Raw genomic sequence first — 20241 nt, 5'->3', positions numbered from 1 at the left:
CTGGCGTCTCAGGGTATTAGGTGAGAGACCTTTTTTGAGCCCATCCTGGAGAAAATTCAGAATCTGGGCCACCGAAGGCAAGAGCGGGTTGACCATGGATGAATGGCACCACCTGCAGAAGCTGACCCAGGTGGCATCATATATCCGATTGGTTGAAGGCCGTCTGGCGGCCAGGATCGTGTTAATGACCTGGTCAGATAAATTCTCCTTCCTCAACTTTTCCCGCTCAACCTCCACACGGTTAGTTGGAGCTATTGGGGCTCCGGATGTTGAATGGGCCCCTGAGACAGGGAGATCCTGTCCGGAGGGATTCTCCACGGGGGAGACACCGAGAGGTTGCGGAGGTCTGCAAACCACGGTCGCCTAGGCCAATAGGGGGCCACTAAAATCAGATCAGCCTTCTCCTGGATCAGTTTCTGAGTGACCCTGGGAAGCAAAGCTAACGGGGGGAAGGCGTACAGGAGTCCCGGGGGCCACGGACAGCGAAGTGCGTCGTGATTCTCGGCCCCGGGGGAAGGGAATCTGGAGAAGAACCGAGGGAGCTGGGTGTTGTGGGGGGATGCAAAGAGGTCTACTAACGGGAGACCGAAGATCATGGTCGCCTCCCTGAAAAAGGATGGATGAATGCGCCACTCGGACTGGTCCACGGTGGCCCTGCTTAACCAGTCCGCTCGGGTGTTTGAGGCCCCCGAAATGTGTTCTGCCTTGATTGAGAGGAGGTGACGCTCTGCCCAACGGCAGAGTCTCTCGGCCTCTCTCATCAACCGAATAGACTGGGTCCCGCCTTGCCTGTTGACATGGGCCTTGGCGGTAACGTTGTCCATGAGAATAAGGACGTGCCGCCCGCGTACCTGAGGCAGGAAGTGGCAGAGGGCCAGGTGGATGGCGTGGAGCTCCAGCCAGTTTATGCTGCAGGCCCGCTCTGCATGGGACCATTTGCCCTGTGTTGTAAGGGACTGGATGTGAGCGCCCCAGCCGCTCAGGCTGGCGTCTGTGGGGATGACGAGACGCTGGGGATCTTTGAAGAGATGACCCCTGTTGATGGCAGGGTTGGTCCACCAGAGGAGAGACGAGAGGACCTTTGGAGGTACCTTGATGGAGGATTTTGAGTTGCTTCTGCCAGACCTTTGAAATGGAAGCAGGAGCCACTGCAGGGACCTGGTATGAAGACGGGCCCAAGGAATAATAGAGATGCATGAAACCATTTTTCCCAGTAATTTAGACAAATCTAACAGAGAAGCCCTCTTTGATCGGCGAATAACCTGAATTGACTTTCGAATACTCTGGAGCCTTTCCGGGGAAAGGAACACTTTTTCCTGCACCGTGTCAATGATGGCCCCCAAGTGGGCAATTCGGGTAGAAGGGACCAGTTGGCTCTTTTTTTGGTTGACCAGGAAACCATGGGCGTGGAGGGCGGAGAGGGTAGTCTTGGTGTCCAGCTCTGCTTGGGATTGTGAATGGGACAGGATGAGGATATCATCCAGATAGCAGTGGAGACGGACCGGGCAGTCCCTTAAGCGAGCTGCCAGGGCCGCAAGGATCTTAGTGAAAACTCTGGGAGCGGAGGCTAACCCAAAGGGAAGGGCCACATACTGGAAATAGTGGTGATTGTAACAGAATCTAAGGAATTTAGAGTGTGAAGGCCGAATTGGGATGTGGAGGTATGCCTCAGAGAGGTCTATAGAAGATAGCTAATCCCTGCAAAATGGATTGGAGGGTGTGCATTTTGAATTTGCGGGGGGTTAGGAAGCGGTTGAGCCGTTTGAGGTCCAGGATAGCCCTCCATCCCCCGAGGACTTGGGAACCATGAAGAGGTGGGAATAGAAACCCTGCCCTCGCTGAGAGGGGGAACTGGCTGGATGGCCTGGATGGAGAGTAAGTGATGGATGGCCGCATCCATTAATTTGCGTTTGGAGGGGTCCCTAGAGAGGGGGAGATGACATGAAGAACTCGGGAGGTTGAGAGTTGAACTCCAGAGCGAGTCCAAACCTGATGGAGTCCCTGACCCATTTGTCGGAAGTGGTAGAATCCCACAGGTCGGCGAAATGCCTCAGCCAACCACCAATGGGGGAAAAAGACAGGATTCATTTGGAGCGCCGGAAGGGTCTCCCCGGAACCCCTGAAGGGACGCTTAAATCCTCCGCCCCTCCTATTTCGATCGCTCGGGTCGGAACGATCCTGGGAATATGATGCTCTATACGAGGGAGGTCTCGGGTACCTGGGGGGGAAGGGGGACTGGTAGAAGGACCGGGAGGATCCTCTTCGAAAGGGCTGAGGGGCTCGGGAGTCAGGCCTCCGAAAAAGAGGAAGGAATTTCTTCTTTCCTCTAGTTTCGGCCAAGAGAGGGTCCAGGGCTGGCCCAAAGAGCTTCTCCCCTTTAATGGGGGCGGAGGCCAGCTTGACCTTGTTCTTCACGTCCGCCTGCCATGGTTTGAGCCAGAGCAGGTGGCGGGCAGTGACCTGGGACGCTAACGCCTGGGAGGCGAATTTAACCGAATGGTACGTGGCGTCAGCTGAGAACTCTGCCGCCGCTGTGATTTTGGCTATGTCCTGCAACGCCTGTGTATTGGATGGAGGGATGTGGGCCTTCAGTTGACGGAGCCACCGGATAGAGGACCTGGTAAAGAAGGAGGCTGCAGTGGCCGATCTAATTGCCCAGGTGTCGGCTAGATGAGCCCGACGCAAGGCCAATTCAGACCTCCTATCCTCGGGTTTGAGGGCCTCCAAGGGGTCACTTGGGGAGGAGGAAGAGGCTAGACCAACAATGGACTCGTCCACCTCCGGGGTATTGAGGAGGGAGCAGAAACTCGGTTCAAGGTTAAACAACCTCTTATCCTGTGTGGATGGGGCCGGAGGAGCCCCCGTAAAACCCAGTTGGTTGGAAACCAGATCGTGGAAAATGGGAGGAGCGGGAATCACATCCTCGGCCACCACGGGCTGCTTGAACATTGCGTCCTCCGGTTCCTCCCCACAGGAGTGGGGGACAGGGGGAAGTTGAGTGGCCAGGCCCGAGGTGTTCTTGGCCTTGAACAAGATGGACTTAAACATGTGGGGCTTGAATAACCCCACAAAGGAAGGCTGGTCGGGGGTAAGGCCCTCGTCCTCCGACAACTCTGCTTCCATCGGGTCTAAATCTGAAAAGGGTTCCCCATGGAAGGTGGATCCCCATTCAAGGTCCTCCTCCTCCTCCCTGTATTGGTCTAAAATTTCCATTCCCTCCTCCGGTTCCCTTTCTGGAAGAGGGCTGGTCCCCCGGGAGGGTACCTGACCAGGAGCAGGGTCCAGGGTGGGCATGGACCTAGTTGGCACCGGCTCTTGCGCGGGAGCCGTCTGAGGAAGGCTTGATCCGGCCATCTGCTGCATGCCCTGAGCTATCCCCTGTCGAATAGCCTGCTCCATCCAAGTTCTCATGTACTCAGGCATCTCGATCGTGGGCGGGTCCTCCTGTCTCAGGCCAGCGGCCGTGGGAGTGAAGGTTGCTTCAGGCATCCGGCTGGTAGCTGGTCCAGGGGCGTGAGACTCCTGGGATGAGCTATGCCTGGAGAGAGGGGAACAAACTGGAAGGGGGGGTGCCTGGAAGTAGAAGGGGCGGCTGGGGGTGATGGTTGAGTCACCCTAGAGCGCCTATCGAACTCCCTCTCTAGTGCCTTATGACGCCTTAAAGCGTCCCTTTGAGAGGCCTTAGAAGTCTCCTGGGAGGTTTTCTTAGCCTGTCTGCGCACATGATGGGACTTAGATTTCGCCTTCAAAGAATGGCGGGAGTTAGGGTTATCATCTGCCATGGTAAAACAACAGAAGTATCAATATGAATATATAGAATATATATATATATATATATATATATATATATATATATAATATATATATATATATAATGTGTGTGTGTGTGTACAGGCGGTTGGCACGCCTAGGATACGACCTGGGTAAGGCCGGGTATCCAGAAACTGGCTCGCGCCCCCTTTTGGAATTTGCAATGAATAATCTGAAAATATGACCAAAAAAGGAAAAAATTTTTTTAAAAAACTGCCACAGATATAGACTTTTAATGTACAATTATATTCCACCAGGATAAGGATCCAGGAAAACACACTGCAGCGACAGTGATGGAAGCTAGGTCTCTCTAAGCAAATCTGAGAGAGAAAAAATGCCAATTGAATGAGATTGGATTACCAATGTAAGGAAATATGAAGATATTCTGTATTAGACTGAGTAACAACCTGGCAGTTGGTAAAAGGGAGAGAAGCCAATCAGCCAAATCAACGCCAGCAATACAAGGCCTCAGGCAGCTTGCCCCCCCTCAGGGAGGGAGTGGCTGCTTTTCTAATTCCCCACCCTGAGTTCTGCTGCGGAAGCCAACACTTACACCAACAAATAACAGAGTAAAGAGTAAAGAACAGCTTTTTTTTTTTTTCCCCTGGGAGAGGGAGATAGAGAGATCAGCCCTACTATGCCTGGGAGCCTAAGCCTAGGGCCAGCAGAACGTCGCAGCAATAGGAGGCCTGCAAAATGTCGCCCGGCCACAAGGCGGCGCCCAAAATGGCGGCCGCCTGGAAATCGAAAGCAAAAGGCAAAGCGGGCGGCTCAGGGTGGGTGCGTCCTGCGAGCCACAAGGGCGAGGACGCTGAAATTGGCGTTAGTGGGGGGAAAACCAGAATAAAAAAGGCTCCAGACCTTAGAAAGGCACCAGGACAGCAAGGCAGGAAAGAAAGAAATAAACGGCAGAGAGCGGGGGGTTTGTAAGCGCTAAGCACTGCTAAGCCGCCCGCTCAGCCCTCTGGGGGCGAAAACGCACACCCCTAAGTCTCAAGACACCCCCAGATGCACAGAGGCTAAGGAAATAAAAAGCTTAAATCAAACCTGAACTGAAATATTATCCTGCTTGAATCAGCCAAAGAGTGGGAAGCACAATCAAAACACACAGCCTAACTCTGCAAAGGCTGAGCATAAACTGGGAACGCTACAAGGGACCACGTGACAGAGGGCGGAGCGTTCCCTAATAATTAAGCTCAGCCTACACAGACGCAGACTGGAGCACCTCCCACTCTCTGGATGATCCGAGCAGCTCGAGGGAGAATGCCTCGGGCTGTAGAATTGACTGACCATGAGTCACGCTCGTTGTTTGGTCTGGCGCTGCTTTAAATTCGCTATAACCAGCTGAATGGAGCGATTGTAAAGGGATTGCAAAGGTGAGAGACGTTCGAGGCAAAAGCCTCTCTTCCCCCTCAGAGCGCTGAAGGCGCTAACGAGGTATCAGAAGCTCTGTCGATGGTGATTCTTTTAGATAAGACTGACGGAGTTGGTAAGGAATCTCAAGAGGGTAATTAGAGAAAGAGAATCAAACCTGAGAGTTTTGGAGAGTCTTTTTTGCTATTCCGGCCAACCAACAGAAAAAGCTGCCTAATCCTGCGAAGGCTGAGCAAAAAAAGGGGACGCTAGGAAGGAGTACCAAGGAGGAGAAGGAGCGTCCTTGTAATTAAGCCCAGCCTATCCAAGAGGAGACTGAAACACCTCCCACTACTGGATGCTCTGAACAGCTCAGGGGAGAATCACACATTCTATGGTTTGATTGATTTTGATGTATCTTGAGAACTCAGAGTCATAGTTATCAATTATGATTAGAACAAATAATGACTTGATATAAAATGTTTAGTAAGTATGAGATTTAAATATATATTCAATTAATTAAATCAATTGCTATCTCCCAATTTAATCTATTTCATATGGTAGGCTAGGAAGATAAAGCAGAGATAAAACAATGTAGAAATATATATATTAAAGAAAAGCTAAGTTCTAATGGGAACTGTAATATACATTGTAGCACAGAAGATTCAATCAGGCTTCTTCCAGGATATTCCATTTTACTACCTGTCTCACCACTTTGTTTCCCATCAGGCAATCTTCTTTTCTTCACTCTTAATCATGTCTATTTCTCAGAGGTTGCCTGAACAAGTTCCTGCAGTGTTGTTGGCCAGATTTTGAAAATATCACTCAAGTGACTTTGTGCCTAAAGCAGAACTAGATCCCACAGTCCCCTGATTTTTTAGCCTGATGTCTTAACCATTATACCTAACTGGCATCCAACACTGGCAGCTGAGGAATCTGTTTTAAGATATCATGATCAATTGAGCCAATTGAGTAGGTTTGAGAATTGTTCAGCCTAGCAGTTTTCAGTCCTTCTCCGTCTCTGATCAAGCTCAACCTATCAGATAACAGTAAGGGGGAGTATCCTGATTTAGAAGAACCATAGTATTAATGTTAAATTTTATCCATTCCAAATAAGTCCAGCATTTTATCCAATGCCTAATTAATGTCCAACCATATTAGTCCAAATTTAATCTCTAATTTCATATAATTCTTTTATTTCCATTTTTTCCTTTACCTTATATTTTCCTTATTCCCAGTTCGCTGCTACCATTCTTCCAAACAAGGACTCTTTCTTTCTGCTTTTTGAGGTTTTCAAAAAAAAAAAAAGTATTCAAAGTCTTTTATCCAGTTACACGCCACTCACCACTTCCATTCTCCAGCACAAAGCTTAAAGTCCCGGCGACTTCCCATCTTCAGGGCAGCCCTTAAACTGCCACTTCTCCCTGTCTTCTAGGGGAGTAAGTACCAAGATAGGGAGGGGAGATGCGGCTCCCCTCAACCCAGCTGGTGGTCTCCCCCTCTTCCCCCACCCCTACAGGGTGGGTCAGATGGTTTGGTCTCTCAGGGACCCCTCCAACAGGGCAAGCACGGATCAAAGCCACACATGATCTCAGTCTCTGGTCCGTCTTCAACGGAAATGCCACCTGAAGTCCATTAAAAGGCTTTCTGACAGTCATTGATTGCTTACGATACAAAAGGGCTGTGTATAGGTTGAGGAACAATTTGGATCTGTCCAGAACTGAGCACCTTGTAATTAATAAGTGGTGGTGACAGCTAACTTCTTTAAAATATTCATTTTTTTCTACAGATTCAGATTTTTCTCTTCTTATGGAAGTATGTCATTTTGTGCACATACAATTCTCAGTATCAGAAGAATGGTAATATTGAAAAATAAAAGAACTTTACTAAATTAAAATATTAAAGGGAGGTATAACCAATATGCTAAGAATTTCTTAAGATATTTTAAAGCAAGACATTTTTAAAACTTTACCGAAACAAATACAGTAAAATAAACTAGCAATCTTATCCACTTGGCTCTCTGAAGCAGCAATATCTTCCATCCTTTATTCCTCTGTCCTTTTTCCCCACTCTATTGAAGGCTTTCCAGCCACCTGCTGGGGAGGTGCCAGGATGTCTGTTGCTGAAAAGCGCGCCAAACGTCAGCTCTGTTTGAATGAGCCAGAAGATGGCGGCTATGCTGGAAAGGCTGAGGTCGCTAGCCATGTTGTTTCAGCAGCTATGCTGATCGGACTGGGGGAGCCAGCTTAATCGTTGTGGCAGCTATGCCGACTGGACCAGGGAAGCCAGCCAATTCGCTGTGCCGGCTGTGGCGGACTAGCTGCGGAAGACTTGCGTTCAGTGTTTGGGTTGTGAATCCAGTTTCAAGGGAATTCGAACAATTTAACTCTGCCTGTTTGCTCTGTGGAGCTCTTGCTAAATCATTTTTCTTTTCTCTGAGATGCGGCTAGAGACTTTCGATTTGAATGGGGGTGGATTTGTTGGAGCCCTGACACGCATCTCTCTTGGGCTAAGACTGAGTCAAAATTGGGACACAGTCAAGAGAGGAATGGCTACAAAGTGTAAAAAGACTAAAGTCTTAGGGCAGAAAGGCAGAGTTAACCCATTCTTTGGATTCTCTCGCCAGCACACTGGAGAATTTCAAGATTTATCGGGTTCACAAGATTTTGCTATTGGTGTGGGGGTTGTTTTTGTGCGTGTGTATGTGTGCACATGAAATTATGAGAATTCAAATTTGTTTTAAAGAAAAGCTAAACTTTCAAGCAGCATAGAAAAAATGTACGAGAGTTTCAACTGCAAAGTTGCTACACTCTAATTGAATTCTTAGAATACCATCCCTTTCTATGCTATGGTATAGGAATCAAGTCTAAAAGTGCTATATACTAGAATTTACTCCTTAAAGGAAATATATAAAATAAAACAGCAGCTGATGGTTTTAAAAATACCCCTTTGTCTTACAGAATTGTTTTAGCAATTCAATCTTTATGTGGGTAGAAAATAACTAATATTGTTGAATCTGACCAACTGATCATATTTATAATAGAGGGAAAACTGTGTCTCTTCCCACTCAATAGCAAGGGGAAGAGTTCAAAGCATAGGCTGACCTTTTCCCCTCCCACACTTATGTGGGCAATGTACATTTCACATCTTAAAGCAATTCTAAAAATGTTTCCCTTATCTCAGTTTAAATGAACAAGGGCAGATTTGAACTGGCATCAAGTTCTGAACAAAGCAATTATTTTTGGTTTTGAAAATATTAGCATCCAGAGAAGCAACAATTTTATCCTTCTAGCGATATCTTCTATTTCAAGGCTGACTGAACCAATGTGGGCTAGATTAAGCAATACAGAAAGAAGGAATGGCTCTGATTCACAGGAGCCACTGAGCAGGCAAGTATGCTGCAACCTTTTAAGTTTACCTTATTGAAAGCCAAGGTGCTACCTGCTTTTTCATGCCTGAAGTACTAGTAGTTTCAAAACCGAAGTTCCACTGAAAGAGAGAGCTTTTATGAAATCAATTTTTCATCCTTAATTTATTTTCATATGTGCTTATTACAAATCATTTAATTAAAACCAAAATAAGGGAAGAGTTTCTGAACAAATAGGTATGTCCATTTCCCAAGCCTGATCATTCATACCATAATCAGATCTTTTAGAGCAGGGGTCTCCAACCTTGGCCACTTTAAGACTTGTGGACTTCAACTCCCAGAATTACTCAGCAAACTTTGTAGCTGAGGAATTCTTGGAGTTGAAGTCCACAAGTCTTAAAGTGGCCAAGGTTGGAGATCCCTGCTTTAGAGGGAGTGTACCTCAAAGACAGACTAAGAAATTTAAGAAAATATAGGGAAAATACCATATGTATCCAAAGGCTTTACACAACAAACATGAGTTGAGAATAATGGAATGAATGAAAAATAGAAAATCATGCACGAAAGCAATAAAGGTAACAGAATGAAGACCCAATAAAGAAGCAAGACATAACACAAAGAAACAAAGGAAAAAAAGAATTATTCACAGACTGGGAATCGTAAGGATGACATGCTCTTCAACGTATTTTTTTAAAAGGTTGTATATGCAAGTCTCTAGGGTGGGAAAGTACTGAACATAAATTAAAGAAGGAATTCCTATTATTTTATAAAATAAAAGCACAGCGGTTGCTTAAAAAAAGTTTGAACACAAAATGTCTAAAAACCTCAACAAAAAACCTGAAGGTTCAAGCTGCAAAGCCAAATTCCTATAGCTAAACTAAAGAGCTCAGGAGCAGAAACCCTTCCCACTCATTGTATAAATACTTAGATAAGGAAAAACTGCACCAGGGAGTAAGAAGCTATCACCACAAATGTAAATGCTTAGTCAGATGGCTCTAAACTAAAATGATGAATCCCACCTCTTACTTCAATCCTTTCATACATAAAACACTACAATGTAACTTTGTATTGAAGCTGCTTAAATGACAATTATTTTTCCACTGCTAAAATGTCAGGTTGGAAAGACTGCACCACTTGCTCCTTAAAAAAAATTTCAAGAAGCAAAAATCAAGGGTAACATTCCAATTTTGATCAAGTCTGACAGCTCTTTTATTTTAAGCAGAGATATATCAGCAAATTAACTATAGAAGTTCTAGCCTGACAATTCTATTTACGTCAGTCTGACTTGGGTTAGACATAGTCTGGGTACATGACTAATTCTAGCCATCAACTGCATCTCTGGAACTAATGAACCTTCATTTCTGGTGGTCAGGGTTTAGAATAATTCATATTCATTTATTAAACTTGTACGTTGCCCATCTCACCAGAATTTATCCAAGTAAATTCATTATTATTAAAAACTGTCAAAGTATTAATTACATGCTACTTATTCCGGACAGCAACTTTTGTATTCCCTACAAGGATAACGTTTACAAACCAATTATTGCTCAGTTTTTTTCCCTCCAAAACATTGGCTGTGTTTTGATATGAATGGCGAACTAACATAAAAATATTTGTGGTCCAAAAACTGACAATTTAGAATACTATTAGGAGACAGGAATTGGCAGTTAGAATTTAATCTAAAAACTGAGAGTAGGATAACAGATCTATAAATCAGTTACTCCTCCTTTCATCTGACTGGTGCTGAGTTGCAATATCCTGCAGTCAATGAGGAAATAGACTAGGTTAGCAGCCCCTTTTCATATAGGAATCAAGATTCAAAGCCCCTTTAACTTGCACTTCCTGTTACATCTAAGCCATTGGAAATTTACAAGGGAGATCACTAGAAGGTTAGGTCTGCAACTTCAGGATAACTAGATAAGGATTGTACCCCTAATCTATTAAAGGATGGCAACTTGAGCTGGACTGATCTAAATTACTTATTATCAATCACTTAAGGTTAAATAAGGAGAGCAACTTAAGTTTTTACTGTGCTTATTTATCTATTTTTCCATGCTGCCCAACTGTTTTTGTAGAAGTACGTACATTGGAGAAAGTAATAAATACCTAGATTTACAGTTTGCGTAGATCATAATCTTGTCAATTGCTGGAGAAAAAAGCCATTTCTACAGACTAGTGGTATATCAATTTATCTCAAAGATGCAACTAAAATATATTTTAAGACAAGCTTAAGTTATTCATCTAAGAACTTATAGGAGACTAACAACAACTTTCAAAACACAAATGCTTAATAGTTTTAATATACTGTATATTGTTCCACAAAATTGCAAATAATTAATTCATATAAGGTTTCAGTTCTTCCTCAAAGCCAAATAAAGCTCAATTATTTGCAGAAAATGTGTACACTATATAGCGGATACTATATAGCACACCAGAAGCCCCTAACTGATGGTCCGTGAGAAAATTTTGGTGGTCCGTGACGCACCTGGGTGGAGCAGCTGCTCCGGGATGAGCAATGGGCGAGTCCTGTGATTAGACCTCTGGATTAAGGGACAGCCCAGGCAGCTCGTGGTGGGGCTGGAAATCTCCGCCATAGAGGGAGCACATGCAACTTGCAACTTTGCAGGAGGTGCAAGATACAAGGAGCAGCACAGCTTTCTCTGGCCAGAACGAGATAATTAGTGCTGTTGAGGCAAGAGGGGGTGGGGGTGGCAGCGCAGGCAGTCCAAAGCAACAGCTGTTGGCAACCAGTGGCTCTTTCTTCCCCCTGCTGTGGCTTCCTGTTGGTTGAATCTACTATTGGCTGGACCCAGCCCTCACCCAGCCCTCCCACTCACTCCTCGCCTGGCCTAAGAGGGGAGGGGATGAAGATTTGCTCCATATTCCAGAGCGGGAGGAAAATTCATCTCTTCGCGGGTGTTTCTTCCAGCCCTTTTTGGTGCTGTGCGACTGGAAGATGCGCGACTTCCAAAACACTGAGAGAGAGAGGTGATAGAGAGGAGAGAGATAGGTATGAGAGAGAGAGAAAGAGAGAGAGAGATGAGAGGTGAGAGAGATGAAAGAGAGGTGAGAGATGAAAGAGACAAAGAGAAAGAGGTGAGAGGTGAGAGATAAGAGGGAGATGAGAAAGATACTGAGAGAAAGAGGTGAGAGAAGTGAGAGAAAGATGAGAGAGATACCGAAAGAGGTGAGAAAGGGGAGAGAGAAAAATAGAGATTAGAGATGAGAGATAGAGATAGAGAGATAGAGGGAGGGAGGGAGGGAGGGAGAGTCAGTCTCAGAGTCAGTCGAGTCCCTGGTATTTTGTTTTCTGTGGAAAATGTGTCCAAATGGCTCTTTGAGGTTGCAGAAACAGGTAGCCAAGCTAAGTGCCTGAAGGACCCCATCCCGTCACTGGGAGTCCAGGTGCTTCAACCAGCAGTGCGCTGGATTCATATTAGTGGTCCATGGGATTTAAAATTATGAATTTAGTGGTCCCTGAAGTCCAAAATGTTGGGGACTCCTGCAGTACACAACACTCATTACAGAGTGTTTTATTTTTTTACAAACTATAAAAACAAGTGTTTTATAAAAATAGACAAGATGCATTTTTCTACTCTCACTATAGTATGATTAGGATTGTGGCCCTAGTGCTAAAGCCCAGGGAGAATATTTAACACGGCCAAACAATGCATTAAAACTCCACAGTTGTTTCATAATGTGGGTGGGTGCTTTATATTTTTTTTAAAGTTCTCACAGGCAAAGTCATCACTGAAAGCATTACAATATATTCTAAAACCTGGTTTATAATAATATTTGCTCATGGACACTGGTATCTCTAGACAAATGATAAAATGTATAATTCTGAGACTATCACCGAATGTTTAATCATCAAAACAAACTCTGTCAAATCCAGTTATTAGCAACCAAAATGCCATACATCTGATGAAATAACCTGTTTATGAAAGCTTATGCCTTTTATTAAAATTAAGTCTGAAAAAAATACAGCCAGACTCCTGTTTGGCTACCATAGACTAAAAGAATTCTCCTCCTGCAGAAAGTGGTTCTATGAAATTCTTAATCTATCCAACAATACTTTATGTTCAGCTATCCCAATTTTTGGCTGCTAATAACTGTAGATGTACAGAGCATTGTAAAATCATACATACTTAAATTCTGCTTCATTCTCAAAAATTTGTTTGCTCCCTTATATAATTAGCAGCAATTCTGTAAAGTTTCAAGGACATTTGCAAAAAGCTTTAAGCAAATTATTTTGTGTGAATCATTTCATTTACCAAGTCATACATACTAGCCCTTCAATCCTTTGAAAGACAGATGGAAATCACAAGTCCACCTGCCATAATGCAATGGGTATGTCTTTTAAGCCATGAAAATGATTCAATACTATGTCAGCTGTTTTCATGTGCTCTCTCTGTCCACTTTTCTGACCTTAATGACTGAGGAAGGTACATGTGGGCTGTTGCCAAAGCACTGATCTATTTTCTGGTTAAAGTAATGCAACAGCATTGTGGCAGCTGCTTTTATCACTAGGAGAGGGACTACTGGCATCTCTTAAAAGAGTAACATTCTATTTTTGTTAGAAGGCAAGGAACAGTGCTCTTGGGCTATATGTATTTCTCTTTTGTGCTATAAGAAACACAAGAATGCCCAGTTAAAATGACATTTATACACCATCATTCTACCACAGGAATGAGGAAAGTGGAAACAGCATAATATTTAGGCCTATTTTCATTACTTAAGTACTTGTTATTCTGAAATATATTGTATATGCCAGAAGATGGTTTGGTGGGGTTTTTTGCTGAAGCATGGTTTTAGATAAAGCAATTCCATATTCAGCAATATCTTTTATATTTTGCCACTGGCTCCTCAAATATGGGTTAATTTAATGTATACATATCAGGGGAAACTATCTATACAAACAATAAACAAACCCTTGGAGGAATTTGTTAGGTTTGTCTAATGACAGGACATAAAACAGTATATATCTAAACTCAACAACAGAAGTCATCTAAACAATGTAGATTATGTTCCTATTAAACACTTAGAAAAGTGTTAGAAAAGTTACTTTCTGCTGTATTCCAGGTTGAATACATAAATCCACATTTGCAGGAAACAAAGCAAAACAGAAACCAGAGAACAAGACAAAATGAACTTGAGCATTTCCTGAACTAATTCAGCATCTTACAGAACATTTAATCTGATTTAAACACAATTAACTGGCAGAAGGTACCAAACTAACTATTCTTCCTAAACAGCTAAGGAGATAATCAACTTTAGAAACAGTCAGCATCTTTTCACAATCTAATAGAAAAATACATATTTTATTCTTCAAATTTGAATGTTACCATTGATATGTCATAAAGCAAAATGCTGCATATACTTTTCTCCTTTCGCCAAAGCTGTGAATTCAGTCCAAGCATATTTTGCTTCCTTCCTAATTTAGGCAGCTTGCGCCAAAGATGCCATATACCCATCTGAATTAACTTGGACGATAGATAGTCTGTGACTACAGCTACAGTCCCTTCTAGAGAACCAGTAACAGAAAAGGTGCTTCATGTTCAGTGGCAAGATATATCACATTTTGTTTTCTCTTCCAGGCAGTAAATGTCTGCATGCAAATGCTAGTGGAAATAATTCAGAACTTTGGGCACAAACATTCTAAATATGCCTATGACATTCAATTTTACCATCTATTTACTTTTCCCAGGGATAGTAAAATTTTTGAACTCAGGGAGACACGAGGGGAGAGACTAGAACAAGCTGTATATTTCTCAAGAACTGCCTATCCTTTTTCTAACTTTATAATCAGCTCCCAAATAATTTATCTGCATTTCAGTGGCAGACGCAAGGGTTAGGTTAACCCTAGAGTTAAGACAGATACATAATTTAACCAGCTACAAGTTTAACCAAAATAAATTGCACTTTTTTAGTTATTATAACCACTCTATCAAACATATTGTTCAGTCACAGGAAAACTGATAGGCAATTGAAAATGGATGGATGTTCTACAGAATCTAAACTGGAATGCTCTTAATTCCAATTTCACATGTGTCTCCTGTGAGTTAATTATCAAGGTCCCTCTACTCATTTTTATATTCAAGTGCCAAACTAGGATATTCCATTAGAACGACATGAAGAAGCAGGCAAGTTAAATTGGATTCTTAGAGCCCACTAAAAATATTTTCTCTCAACTGCACCCAAACATTATTTTTTTCTCTTTATGTGAAGTTCTTCTCAGCTACTTTGAAACTTAGTATTTGAGGAAAGCTTTTCCATAAATATATCTACCCCAAATATGAGGAAATGCCAAGGGGGCTCTTCACTCCCTCCACTGGAAGCAGTATATTATGTGAGACGTGACAGAAAGTCTTCTCAGCTATGACACACAGATTACAGAATGTCCTTACATTTCAGGCAAGGGTGACATTAACTTTGGTTGTTTCAGGATGACAAGTTGCTGGATGTCAAAGTCAGTAGACTGATCTGTATTTTTGCTTTACCTAGTGCATTTATATTATGCTTTGTTTTTCAAGCATCCCACCCTTGGATACACTGATATTGGGAAGGCTATGAAGATTTAAATAAATAATGATCTCTAAAGTTTTGAAAATAAAATTAACACAGGGATTTTAATTAGTATAAACGTTAACTACAGTTAATCACTGATAAAAAATAACATGAAAGTGCTTACAAAACTGCCATTATTAGGTATTTTCTACAGCTAGTCAAAGCATAAACAGATTTATAGAATAAGCTTATTAGTCAGCAAAACTCAGGAAAGAGAACAGGAAATTATTTAAAAAAACACTTCCATATTTTGCTGTTTTTATTCTTTACAATTCTTAACAAGGCTTAAAAAATTAAGACTCTTTATACTGCCATGATATGAAAATCACTATCTGCAGGTATACAACTGTTCTTGGAAAGGAGAAGTCCTCCTTCCCCCAAATATCAGTACTTTTGTTTTTAAGAGCTTTCCAAGGTCATGTTTTTCTTAATTCATGTATAATATCAGTGTTAAGATAAAGTTTGGCAGATATGATTTATTTTAGTTTTCAAAGTCACAAGGATCATTGCTCTCAATGCTGGTGAGTCAAATGAAGATGGTCCATGTTTGTGCTGATTCAGTCTTCATTACATTCTTCCTTTGCTAATTTGTAAATAAACACAAATTGCAGCATTAAAGCCATGTATGTCAAGGCCACTATATCTTTTTCTTGCACTGACACAAACATTTTTATTCCCCTTTACTTTTTGAATTATTTTGCTGTATTAAATTATTAAAATTCTATCAGTGTTCCATCTTCAATGGCAACTAGCCAATAACTTGCTGGGGAAAATAACAATATAAAATGAACATTTGTCCCAACATGTAGTATTTAGATATAAGTCTATGATGAACATAGGGGATGTTATTTGGCTATCTTAGCTAATGAATGAATATCTAAGTTAGAAGTTTGTTGTTAGAAACAACAAAAGTTTGAATCCTTGAATTTGATTTTTTTATGATCAGGTGTTAATGTTCAACAAGACTAACAAACTTTTTTTTAATTTTAATGAAAACTAAAAATTTACACAGCTACTTGTAAGAGTATGTATGGCTCTTATATTTAAGATTAAGGATGCCATATATTTCTGAAAGTTGATACCTATGTCAGGGAGGTGTCTCTTCCTAGAAAACAATAACCAAGCTCCTTTTTCCATTAATATATTAAATCAGAAAGCTAGCACACTATACAAAGAAAAGTAAAACCTTCAACATATTTACTTCCAAAAAATACTGTTAGAAAATAAAACTGGTGGTGTTCTAGGGCCCAGTGCTTTATTTTGTAAATTACCCAACTTCAAGGGAAAAAGCAAATATAAACTCCCAAAGAGCATCTTCACCAGCCTGCCCTTCTGGTAAATGAGAGCTTTGTAACTAGTTTGTCATGCCCTTTGTGATACTCATTTTGTGAATGAAACACCTGGGCAACCATTAGCCTTTCTTAAAAGAACATTCACAGCATGCTCTTACAATTCTAAATCTGCCCACTGGACCAAAGCTAGAGATCTTGTTCCAGAGACTGTTAAGTCAAAGCAAATGAATAAATGGGTAAGCCACTGATAAAGATGAGGAGTTACCTTCATTCCAATTCTCAAATTGCACAAATAAACAGAAATCTTTCAGGGGACTACAAAAGGACTCTAACTAGGCAGGTCTCTATAGGCTACAATTTGGATGTAAGAGGCATTTACAATTTTTTTTACCCTGACTAACAAAGTTACTCAACCATTTAAATCTGTGCTGGAACTTTTAATAATTTATGTTTCCTTGTATAACTGGAGTCCGGGATTTAGTGTTTCTAATAAGCAGTCACCTGGTGTTAAACTAATTATAGTAAGTCTCATTTAAAATATTTAATTTTATCATTCACTGCTGGCTTTTATGAATACAATTTAGTACAGTGATTTAATTCAGGAGCGACCAGTCTGCAATCCTAGAACTCCTCTGTGACCAAAGCAACAACATTCAACAACAAAATTGCAACACTTTTTCTATTAAGAGTTACATTTATGAGCACTAAATGGAAAGATTAAGAATTTTGGGCACTGATTTCACCCATCATTCAGCAGTTGGGTATGAACAATTGTGCAATAAGACTGTTAATTTTTTAAAAAAGTAAAAATTTCAACCCCCTACAAAATAGAAAACTAATCTCTGCAAAGTAGCCTTATTTCACTGGGTATTTGTGCCCTGCCCACAATTTGTGTTTCCATGCCACAAAACATTAAGTTTTATTCAAATATGTCCACTGATCTTAAATGACAAACTACAACTTATCTCCTTTAAAAAGTTTTTTGTTTTTAGACTAAATTCATGGCAGAAATCTAAATGCTATTTCATTTTTTTTAGAATTTACTTTTTTGACAGACCAGTAATATTCTGGGATGTTGCTCTTTTTGAAGCTACATAGCCTCATTCATGAACAATGAAATAGACCGAAAAAAGAGCTATTACAAGCATAAATAGCACGTCTTACACTATTCTAGGCACATCAAGGCAGATTCTACACAAAATCATTTCATGCAAAATGTCTTTAAATAATATTAACAGGATCAGAAGAAAAAAGGATAAAATTTACATATCAACATAAAATGTGGAAAGATCAATCCAAAATGGGAAATATATACACACAAGCACATATGGGACACATTTTTTTTCCATTTAGATAATTTGCCCTATAGCGTGGGGCTTAAAAAAAAACCTTATTTTCAAGTTTCCCAGCGCTTATTTCCCACCAATCTAATTTACTGCTACAACAGCTCAAAATCTAGTCACTGCTTTTTTTTTTCACCCCTGCCAGTTCTTAAAGAGTTCACTTATTAGCATAATATGCTGAAACAGGATTTCCTACCAATCCTTTTTATTTCCCATGGAAGTAAAATATATCAAACACTTTACATTAAAATTTAGCAGAGGTCGTGAGCAAGGGAGCTTGGGGTAGTGGGCATGAATAAAATATTCAGGGAGCGAAAAATAGAAATGCAATTGCCGCCCAAGCAAACACACGCACACCCCCGAAGGCTTATCACGCTTCCCCCTTCTGCTGCAGCTTCTCACCGCAGAACCAGCTCTGACTTTGCCGCCCCGTGGTAATTAACCACGAATAATCACGTTGTTGAACTCAAAACCTGGGATAGGTGGAAAGCTTGTCAATCCGATCCTGTGATTAACACCGCGCCTTAGACAACTCTTACGGGCCAGTGTGCGGCCCTACCCACCCAGCGCCCTCCGGACGGATTATACTAGAACTTTCCCAGCAGGCTGGGGTCGATGGGACTTAAGAATCCAACGCATCTCAAGGGCCGTTAAAAGGCTCGCCCCAAGTTAAGCTTGCTTTCAAGCGATGGTCTCAGCCCGGAACCCCCACTCGTCTCTTCTCATGCATAGCGCCACAGAAGCAGCAATTTAAGGGTGCTTTTTTTTTTTTTTAATCCTCCCGCACCCGCCTCCCCAGCAAGGCGAGTGCCGGCACGTGGCACAACGTCTGGGAAGACACACTCTTCCCAGCGCACGACCGCGGCCAAAAATCTCTCTTTCCCCGCTTATGGGGACACCATTTTCCCCTTGGCCGAATATATCAGGCCGCTACAGGACCGATGCGCTGTAGAGGCTAACGAGAGGCAGGCAAAGATTACGGGCCTTGCCAGCTCCTCCCTATGGGAGCCAGGTCGCGCCGTGTGTCTCCAAACGCTTAGCTCACCTCGGCCCGCACGGCTCCGCTCCCAACCCCGACTGCCTGGTTCCCGACAGTCCGACACCCGCCCCGTGGCACCACGAGGCGCGGAGCTTGTTTACCAACTCGCCCCTGCCCTCTTGGTTTGAGGCCCGGCCCCAGGCTCCGCCCCCTCCCGCTATCATTGGCTCCTCAAAAGCCGCCTCCTTTCCGTCGCCCAGAGATTAGCGCGAGAACGGAGGTGTCAGCTCGGGGAGAGCGTGCTCGACTCGTGGAGTTCGCGTTCCGTCCAATGAACAGCCGAGGCGGAAAAAGTTTCGGCCAATAGGAAGGCGGCGCTGTCTTCACCCATCCATGTTGCGCTGGTAGCTTCTGAGCTTTTCGCATGGTGACAGGAGGCCCCTGGGTGGAAGTGGACGTAGACTAGCCTTTGGGGGCGGGGAAAGCAGCAGGCCTGGTGCATGTGCGGGTGGGCACGTTCAGGCTTCCTCACAAAGCCCGAGGGCTCGACTGTGAGCTCTCTTTGGATGATTAAGCTAAACTGGGATTTTCTCTTCCAAAGGACGCCTTCCCATAAGGTGGGCTGCTGAATCTGAGTTACGTGCCTTCCTGCACATATACGGCAGCAACTTGGTGGCCGTAAGGGGCGATGCTTATGTTGTTAGGGGGAACAGGGATGCTTAGACACTTTCTGATGAACACGTCCTTCCTTGTGGATTGAATTTAAAAAATGGTTGTAAAGCTGGGGAAGAAAATTATGGAGGGCAGTATTGCAATCTTGTAAATTAAATTTGTAATTTAGTGCATTTTTTCCAGATCTCTTAGTTCCTTTTGAAACTCAAACCACTAATCACTATTATATCAAAACAAAAAACCCTCACATTTCCCAGCTCTGACCATATTGCATTATTGTGGCTTGTTCCCTTGACCTTAGAATTCCCTGTTCTCTTGTAACATGATTATTTACCCACAGCTGAAGAAAAGCCAATATAAATTAAACTGGATATTTAACATTGGTACTTGAAAAACTCCTGCATTTGAAACTATATTTAAAATAAAAACGTGACTTCCTATTGCAACATTTAAGTTAAAAAATGTAAACTAATTTTTATTTATATTGTAACATCATTCCTAGGGAATTTGGGGACCTAGAATAATTTTGCTTTGTTTTGTTTTAAATTTTAGCATTCCTATTTTTACATCTTTTCAGGTGGCTGGGAATATTTGATGTTGTGATCCAATATATTAGGACAATACAAGTCTGGGGAAGACAGGAATTTGTCCCATGGACTACAGTATAGAATTAAGATGCAGTTGTATGACCACTTATTTGACACTTCATTTTATTCAAGATATATTTCTGATGATAAGATTGCTGTTGTTGACTACTCTTGTACCCTTTTACCTGAGAGTTAGGCCCGTTGAACTCAGTGATTAGACTCTAGGTAAGGATTGTACTCATCCAACCTATACAATAATAGTTCAGATTAA

The 20241-nt window shown here is 42.4% G+C and overlaps 1 protein-coding gene across 2 annotated transcripts in view; it reads right to left on the bottom strand.

Annotated features, from left to right (window-relative positions):
• The window catches only part of COQ8A (coenzyme Q8A), a 64423-nt gene extending 45490 nt beyond the window's left edge, over positions 1-18933 (bottom strand). Inside the window, exon 1 of one of the 2 annotated variants that reach the window (XM_026695649.2) lies at positions 18778-18933. The gene's annotated coding sequence lies outside the window, so the exon portion shown is untranslated. Of the gene's footprint in view, positions 1-18295; positions 18477-18777 lie in introns of those variants that run through there. The other variant, XM_087934470.1, reaches the window with a different exon arrangement.
• Positions 18934-20241: the final 1308 nt, after the last annotated feature.

The sequence above is a fragment of the Pseudonaja textilis genome, chromosome 1 (genome assembly GCF_049901715.1).
Source record: "Pseudonaja textilis isolate UNSWEBS1 chromosome 1, rPseTex1.2, whole genome shotgun sequence".
Taxonomy (NCBI): Eukaryota; Metazoa; Chordata; class Lepidosauria; order Squamata; family Elapidae; genus Pseudonaja; species Pseudonaja textilis.
This window is presented reverse-complemented; position numbering and strand designations above follow the sequence as displayed.